This window comes from Poecilia latipinna, unplaced genomic scaffold, assembly GCF_001443285.1.
Source record: "Poecilia latipinna isolate Pla-1442-1.1 unplaced genomic scaffold, P_latipinna-1.0 Scaffold1192, whole genome shotgun sequence".
Classification (NCBI taxonomy): Eukaryota; Metazoa; Chordata; class Actinopteri; order Cyprinodontiformes; family Poeciliidae; genus Poecilia; species Poecilia latipinna.
The window spans coordinates 187724-197571 of record NW_015113808.1 but is presented as its reverse complement, the minus strand read 5'-3'; positions in this window follow the sequence as shown (position 1 = coordinate 197571).

The following is a 9848-nucleotide window of genomic DNA, read 5'->3' as shown; positions in this document are numbered from 1 at the left end:
CTCTACACTCAGTTATGTTCAATCTTCCTTCCTCTAATCGGACCATCAGATAATCACACCATCAGCTTACAGCAGTGAAGTAATGCAGGAAAAATATCACATTTATTTTTCCAGTATTTCATTTGACAAAATAATTATTTTCTTTCTTAAAAAAATGTTTCAGGATCAGTAAAATAAACTTGGAATAATCCGTAGACGTTTATCTTTGTGGTTCTGATCCTGGAAAACGGCTTTGGGTGAAACGAGGAACGAGCCAGAAACTGATCCAGTTGTTTGCCGTGACTCCTCCGTCTCACTGCAGCACACACCGAGCCGGTTAGTGACCTTTGACCTCATCACAGAAACACAGCGATGTGGGATCATATCAACTGACTGAAGCTAATACTTAACCAGAACATTCTGCTGAGGGATGACACCTTTTGATCCAAAATGAAGCATCACTACAGCTTCATGCAGTTTAATGCAATAATGTGTAAACGATTTGTCAAGAATTTGAGAAAAGCTCTTTGATTTGAGTCGTTTACAGATGAAGATGTTAAATTTACAGCATTTCTCCTGTTTTAGAACACAACAAGTTATTTATCCATCTTGGGCTGAGAGTTAAATGCTCTGAAGTCTCAGACTGCTAAATAATTTATGTAAGGTGTATAATTCAGAAAATAGGCCAGGCTGCCTGCTGTTGCAGCCACTACATGCAACCTGATGCCAAAATGAGTGAGTCTTCATTGGTGCAGACAAATCATATCAAATATTTGAATCCACCAACTGAGAGTCACCTGGTAGATGACGGTTATCACCTTAATGTCCACTAGGGGCACTGCAGCCTTTTAAACTTTTCATCTGGTTCTTTTTTCTGGTCTGGACAAACTGAAACGCTCTGGTTGTAAACATCCAACGACATGGAGACTCACTGTTGAGTAGGAGCTTCTTAAAGACACAGAGGCTAATTTTATAGAATTAAATACGGATATAAGGTTTTTTTTTTACACATGCAGCATTTTCATATTAACTGAAGTTACTTGACTGAGCTGAAAAATGTTACTATGTGACTGGAAAATACAAAGTATTTGGTGTTTGAACTATTAAAATACTCAGCTATAAAATACTTGTGTTTTTAGAAGTGATCTAAAGTTATTTGTTGATTTGATTTTAGCTTTTCATGGTCTGTAAACCCTGTGAATACTGATATCCACTGTATTTAAGAGTCTAATATCCATTTGATTTGTAATTATGACAAAAATTAAATGATCAAATCCCACTGAAAAAATGACTGCAGACACTGTCTGCCTTCTGGTCACTATGTCAGAATAAAAGCTTTGAGGGTTATAGATGTAAAACAGACGCTCATCCAAAGCAGGTTCTTAAAAATGTTACATTATATTTCAGAAATAAACTCTGTTAGTTGCATAAAGAGCTTCAGCTTTAAGCTCTGCAGACTTGATGAACTGCAGATAAATCTGGTTTTGCTTGCTTTGCCCGTCATTCATAAAATTATTTTGGATCAAGCAGATGCTGTTTTGTTAGTATAATTGGAGCAGAGGCCGCTCAATTACCCCAATCCAAAGTTTCATTTGTTCAGGCGAACACCTGGCCCCATGCACTCCGTCTTCCTGTTATTACAGGACATGGAGACGTCGTCTCGTCCATCAGACCTGTAAGGTCACCATTTCAAGGTAACCTTACAGGTCTGTCTCAGGCGGCGTGTTGCCGTGACAGCGATGCTCTCTGAGCCACAACACCGAGGTCAAAGGTGTAACATGTGGTCCATCATCACCGGGAGACAAACAGGGCGACTGCTGAACCCGGCTCCTTTATACGCTTCTCATCATTTGCTGCAATATTTTCCCAGAAAGCATAATTGTATCTGGTACTGAAATTCTAATAAGTCTGAAGATTAAACATTGAGATTTATTGCTTTGCTCATACACATCAAACTCTCCATTTAAAAAGGAGGAGGAGGGATGCAGCTTAACTAAATCTAATGGAGGAAAATATTAACGGTGCTCCGAATGCAAATTGTGCCGATAAAACATGAATATAAACAGAGACAAATCAATCAGTCAGCTTTTCAGTTCATTTGAGTCGCTCTGGTTTCCCAGATGGGAAAACTTGGCGTCAGAAAACAACCTGATGTCACACAAATGCGTCAAATGCAACTCGTTACCCAGTGGTGACACCTCCAGCGCAGAAATGAGGTGGAGGCTGGAACCACCAAAACTGAAGGAATGAAACAATATCAGCACTGCAGAAACACGACGAGGTCGCAGGAATCTGCTGCAGACAGAAGGGGATGACTATCCAGGGAAGCAGAAACTAAACAGCCTGGCAGGAATTTTTAAAGCATTTTTAGATGCTGTGTTGAATCTGTTATTTGCTTTTTTCTGCACTGAATACATGGAGACATAAAACCATTATGCCCAGAAGATGGGAGCAATTTGCACCTGTTTCTGGGTTTTGTTTGTTTATCTGAACTTTAGTTTAAAGATAACAGGTGCTGAAGAGATAAAAAGAGAAAAAATGTTTCAGTTTGTAATTTTTATTTTAACAGGTAAGTTTAGCTCCTGACCTCACACGTCTTAAGAAACTCTGAATCAGTTAATTTTGCTTCAAATTCTGAAAGATTCTAAAATAAGAAACATGGATTATAGTTAAATTTCATCACATTTAACTTTATTGGAATAAAGACACAGCATGCTGTTAATTTGACTTAATAAAAGTGACTCAGACAGTAGAAACGCCTCCTCTTCCTGTTCTGTTTGTCGTTAAACTTGTTCTTATTTTTTATGAATTTTCCCACAGCTGAACTTTATGGGGCGCCAAATGTAGAATGTGAATCCAAAAGAAATGTTTGATATTTAGCTTAATTTTCTTACATTTAATTTATTTTCACCACTTTCAAATGAGCTAAATGTGAGAAAAGTAAACTAAATATAAAAAAAACTGTTTTGCATTCACATTTTATTCATAGCACCCAGAGAACAGTGAAGCTCCAAAAAGTTTCCAGTTTGAACCAAAAAAATACAACTTTGTTAAATTGGAATCGACAGATTTAAATTTAATGAAATATATTTATATTTGGTCACCCAAGTTGTGATATATTGCAACGGCTGTGTGATCACAGTGGAGACGGTAAGACAAGCTGTTGCAAATTAACTTAACCTAAGATTTTAATAGTCAATAAAAACAGCAAATTAAGCTGAATTATGTCAGGAGTAAAATGTTTGTTCCTCCTCAACTTTGTACTTGCTGCATATAGAAAAAGTGCAGCAGAAGATGGATTCAGGCACAATCTAGGAAATGCCATTGGTGAGAGTAAACGGCTGTTTATCTCAGGACTCTGATTCTGTTCAGTTTATGGTGAATAATTCTTCCTGCCTCCCTCTCCAGGAACGCACCCACCCAGCCAGCCTCCATCTTGAAGGCTCAATCCAACAAAATACTGTTTTCGCCTTAGGCATGTTTTGCAATTTGTTTATATATAATATAAATCACGTCATTTTTTTTAATGGAAAAGAAATAAAACATAAAATATAATGACACCAAAGCTGAAAGCTGTCAGCTATTTGCACATCAGCTGTACGGAGCCACAACCTCCACACTGCCTCACCTCGTTGAAAATGCATTAGTTATCCCTAAATTTCCATTTCAGGGCTCAGGTCTCCGCTGTAATTCAGCTGAGTTTTGATCACATGAATAAAGAGTGTTGAACAAGCAATTTGATTTGCATACACACTTGTCTAAAGTTTGCATTTATGCCATACCTGTGCACCACAAACTAATGAGGCAATTATTTAGACAGCAGGGCTGTGAGTGTGCCGGGGAGGGAGGGGATCCCATAGAGGCGCCATTTGTGGGATTAACATGGTTAGCTGGACTTCAGAGGAGCAGAGGCAGGGAGAGAGGAGGATTTCACACCATCTAATGAAGAAGACTTTTCACATTTCATGGCAAATAATGAATTCCAAATACAAAAAAATTGCGGTGAAAAGGGAATGAGCTTCACAAGAGTCATGGAATGCATTTTAAACACAGACCTGCCAGGTTTAAGGCGAGGGCTTGTCATTTCTGCTGCTATTTCAGAGGATTTTTACTGTCAAGACTGAAAACTTAGATGTGCTAAAATTATGCCAAACTGTTCAAACTATTCAAATCAACGAGAAGCAAATATCTAATGAACACATTTTGCTTTGGCATGCTGAAAATCTCTGATATTTAAATACCAGGTTTGCAAAATTCAAGGTTCAAACTCAAAACAAATGCAGAAGCAAACGTCTAATTAGCAGGTTGATCAGTTTGACTGCAAAATGATGCAAACGCAAACAGCTTGCATTCATCCATCCATTCATTCACTGTTCTCAATTATTGGACGACAGGCAGGGCACAGCCAGGCCAGGTCACCAGTCCAGCAAGGGGCAACACACACACACACACACACACACACACACACACACAGAAAGAGAGACAAACACAGTCTCACACACACATTCATAACCACGGACAATTCAGAGACCATTTAACCCAACAGTTATAATGTTAATGTTTCCAATAACATTTTTGAAGTGTTACATTATAAAGGGTTGAAGGAAACAGCAAACTTCATAATAATTTCCTAAGTTTCAAAAAAAATAGTTTCTACGCTCAATTCAGAGCCACTGAAGGAAACGACACAAAAACTGAGAGCAACTTCCTTCTTCACCGAATCTAAACAAAGATGGAGCGGCAGCAGATTTTAACAGTTGGAGGATTTCTCTTTTGTCTCTGGCTGAAGGCCACGAGTCATTTCTCCTGCAAGCTAATCTGGTTGTAATCTGGTTGTATTTACCCAGAATGCTCTGCTCTGTAGTCCACTTCCTGCTTTTGGACCGGTCTGTGTTCCTCTTGGCGTTCACATTAGAACCAAACCAGAGTTTACTTTAACTGAACCTGAGGTTTGTAGGCGGAACCAGAATTAGCTTTTTTTGGATCAATTACACATTCACACCTCCCAAAACAAACCGGACTTCCCAGACAAACGGACCGGAGTCGGATTAAAGCGGATTGGTTGTGTGAATGCAGCATATGAGCAGTGAGTTGTTGCAACAAGCTGGTTCACTCTAAGCAGCTGAACATGCACTCCTAATGAAGAGAGCTGTGACTTGTTGTGCATTAAATATCAACTCCTACTTCCGTACTCCATCAGAGTCCAGCATGCGAGTAAATCTTCAGGAATTGACCACAACAAGAATGTCAGCTGCAGATTTTTTTCCATCTACCTCCAGCAATTATATTCCTGACATCTTAGTTCCTCTGCTTTCAGCAGGTTTTAATCAATTCAGGGAGCTTTAGCACCAGTTATCGTCAGGCAGCGGTTTGCAGGCTGCATGTTGGTGAATAATGAGCAACAGAGAAACATTTGGCTGAATCAATCAGCCAAAACAGATTTTTTTTTCTCCTCACAAGCCTGGCTAATTATGCTCAGACTTTTCGATTACCGTCTGGAGCTACAAAACTACAGCAGAAATATCAATGAGTCGCTCCGCTCTTATTCTGCCTCATGAAGTTGTAGTCAGCACAAAGTGCCCCACATACTTCAGCCATAAGGAATATTTATCCGTTTCTGCAGGAAAGCCGCAGCTCCTGGTGCAGCTTCAGTTAAAGTTACACATTAATATCCACAGATGACCTTTTGGATGTGCTGCAGCATTAGTCTTGTGCATTCTAACCTGTCCGGCTGGGACGTAGAGTAATGTGCAGGTTGACCGCTGCGCTGACCCTCCAGGCATTAGAATGTGGACCACATGTTTCCACTTTGTGTACCTCTTCTGGAACATGTGATAAAGACGACAACAAATACAGAGGAAATGCATCGTATGAAGCCTTATCTGCTCTCTGCATGTAGTTCGTCTGGTTTGTTCCCCTTTGCTCAACCTGCAGCTACAAACACACACACACACACACACACACACACACACACACCTATACTTTGGCTTGAAAAATAGTTTGCTGCCTGACGAGTATTTGCTCATTTTGCTCTTTGGTCACACCTAAACATTGTCAGATATGGTTAGTATGAGTAAATATATCAGTTTTCAAATGACAATTCTGTTTATTAAGAGAAAAAAAAAGAATCCAAACCAACCTGAGCCTGTTTGAAAACATTATTTTCCCTAAAACTTAAATGACTCCTGTGGAAGAATTTTAGCTACATCATTTTTTAAAATGGAAGATTTTCTGGTGAAATTTCCTGCTTAAAGTTCTGACACTGCGTCCAGACTTTGACTAGGCCTTCATTTTGTTTGTTGAGACAATCAGAGATGGTCTTTTTGAATGATGATTGTGCTCAAAGTCGGAACACTTGGGTTAAGCTCAGCTATTCAGAAACTGATAGCTGGATATTCTCCTTCAGGAGTTTTTAGGTAGAAAGTGGATTTGATCGTCCTGGTTGCTATAGAAACCATCACATTACATCCAACATAAAGCTCTACGTTTGTCTCAAAAGTCAGATGAAAATCTTTTTAGCTCAGTTCACTTCATAAATATAAAATATAGAAAAACCATCCACAAAGGACATCACATTTATTCTGTTAGTTCAGCACAACTACAAATATCAGGAGAAATAATCGATCACAACTATATTTCATGAATTCTCCGCAGATAAGAGGAGCTTCCAGTTCCTAAAACTCTCCATCTCTTTCCAGACTGATGGATTTAAATGTTTGTTTGTTTTTTGAGGTCTTATTTATTCTTACTTATTCAGGAACAGGGTCTTGGTATCGGTTGAGAAATTGAACTCTGCAAAACATTAAATGTAGTTTATTGAAATCAGGACTTTTTCAGGTTGGCTTGGCTAGCTTTTTGACCCAAAAGAAGAAATCCAGCACTCCTTTCCCAACACTGCATGCACACAGTAAAGCAGATAAATGAAATGAGAAACCTTTGCAAGAACCAGAGCGACAAATGTAGAGTTACATTTAAAAGCTCGTTTTATTCAGAAGAAGATGAAGTGATGATTGACAATTAGTTAGCATCCCACCTTCCAGGATGCATCTCATAATGGAAAGTGAACAAGCCTAAGCTTATAACCTCTTTGCTTTTGGTTCAATGGTTTAAAAAAGGCATTAATTACAGGGTTGGCGTGTAACAGAGGTGAAGGTGTTTTTTCACCCAGGTAATGAGACGCAGCAGATTCTGATGCTATAATAGGAGAGGAGAATGCAATTTCTCCATCTTTGCTCAATGATGGCTGGCTGAGGGAAGAGATGGGCCTTTACACAATGCCTGAATAAAAATGGGACAAAAAAAAAGCTAAAAAGGAGACACATAATTGAATTCCAAACAGTGCTATTTGTATAGCTGGAAGCATACTGCATGTGAGGTGCAAATGGCTTTCGCTGACATCAAAATGATGTGTACAATGGTAGGGCTGTACAGCAATGCAATGTGTTTGTCTCTGCAAATGTGCATGTCCGTTCGCAGTGTTTTCATTAGCTTCTCCGCGGCGACGCTCGGATGGCTCCGTGTTTGTTTTCCTCTGGTCTTCTGCTCTGCTTTTCAGCATTATGAGGCAAACGATTTACTCGCCTCTGCTTGTTGGGAGGGTATTGATTACTTACTGAGGATTTCAAAGAAGACACTAGACATTCTCTAGATGTTCCTTTCAGATGTTGATTGTGCTGCTGATTGTCTGCCGGGTTAAAATTGTGCAATTCCAGGAAGTCTGAATACAAACGTTGAAAGTCTCAAATCAGGATAGCAATACGGCCTATACAAAACATGTTCAGTTCAGTTTTAGCACAAAATCATTCTGAGATAATGAATGTGTATTTTCAGCTGTTTTCGTGCATCTTCTTACTTTAAATCCAAATAAGCTGCAGCTGGCCACGCCCCCCAACTAAATGTTGACAGTCACACGGAAAATGGCTGCAAACAACTGTACATCTTTGAAAAGCAGAAGTGGAGCCTCCTGTATTACCAACAAGAATGCAGTAAGACACTTGTCTTTCCAGCAGCCATTGTACAGAGGTAAAACCAACTGACCAAATATGCTGGAGCTCAGCCTGGGTTGCTAGGTAACGGGATAACCTTTGCTATGGTTGCTAGGTGAGGGTCAGTGCCTGCTGATTTGTGACGTTACATTCAGATGAATTTTGAAAAGGCTCATTTTCCAGACACCAAAAACATCAACTTATTACCAAAAATGTCAGGGTGGGTGTTTTTGAGTAGAAACCCAAATTAAAGTACAGAAACATGAAACATTTTGCATAATATTTCCCCTTTTTCCACACACATTAAAGCAAAGTGATTTGTTTGAACGTAAAGTGTTGAACGATCCTCCATTGATCATCACCTTCAGCTTTTCCGCTCACACTGCCGCAGCAACAGTCAACACAACATTTTTGTCCTGTGACCTCTAACCCTCTGGAGATCTGATGGCATTTCATTGATGGGCTGAACCTCATGAGCGAAGAGAGGAGAGAGACGGCGAGAGAGAAGGAGGGAGCAAGGAGAAACAGAGGAGGGGACAGAGGAGGGGCAGCCGTGGTCGCTCTGTGACTTTGGAGGAGATTAGGCGATTGAGTTCACCTTTAATGATGGTGGAGATAGTCTTTCAGCGGGGGAAATGCCAGAGCTCAGCAGTTTGTTTTGTGTAGCTTTAAGAGCTTCCTGTGTCAGGTTCAGGTTGCCCGTCTCGCTCCCCGGCAGCGGCCCATTGTCTCCGAGCCACAAAAGGCTGAACGGTGTTCGGCTCAGTCCAACTGCTGAGCAGCAGCAAACCCAGGGATTCTCCCACAAACCAAACTGTTGGAGTAAACGAGGCGCTCTGGGGAATAACTGTTTTCACGCAGCGACGAAAGGCTTTCAGGCTCCGTGGATATTTTTAACCTTTCAGGAAACCTGAACTTTGGTTAATAGAAATCAAAACAAATCCACAAACAGCGACAGAAAATATGAAATAAACCTTTAATGTTCGGATACAAATTAGTATCTCAAAAATAGCAACAAAAGTTCTAGATAAATTCTGATAGCTAATTTTCTTCAAATTAATTTTCTTCAAATTTCATGTATAAACAGCAGTTCCTCTGCTGTGCATCTGCCTTGTTTCAAAGGTTTACAGACACGTTGCTTTAAATACTCCAAACATCCACAGCAGCGAAAACAGTTTAATCTGCAGCCAAACTAAACCAAACTGCTAAAAACGTTTAAAAAATCAGTGGCATGAGCATCACCACTTAGAAACTACAAGCAGCACCAATGAACCAGACCTGTAGCTTTTCAGTTAGAATCAGATTTATTGGTCAAGTTGCTCCACAAAATAATGAAATTAACTTCAGTTCCACATTAGTCTCAATGGAAATTTTTAAATTTAAAGAGCTCTGCTGTAAATGAAAGAGTGGATTTGTCTGTGTACAGTTGAACCAGCTGGGTTTAAATGCTGCTGCTGACCGGAGAGTGAGATCCATCAGCCTTTATGTTGGGGCTCCGCTCTCTTAAACCGACATAAACCTCTCAGCTCTCCAGCTTTGCTCGCTTTCCGTCCTCCTGCCGGCTCTGAACCTGACATTCCTGCTGGCCCTGCCTCTTTGATGTGGCTCGTCGCGGCGGGCTCCCATTACAGGGGCCGGGGCCGGCGAAAGCCGATCCGTCTGGTTGGGGGGACCGGCCCCGGCCCCGGGGTTAATCAGCAGACCCAGCACACTGCCCACTCTGTCCCCACCGTGCAGCTGGAGCAGCACCAGCCAGAGCTGGAGGGCAAGATAGAGAGAGAGAGAGACAGAGAGAGAGAGAGAGAGAGAGAGAGACAGAGAGAGAGACAGAGAGAGAGAGAGAGAGACAGAGAGAGAGAGAGAGACAGAGAGAGAGACAGAGAG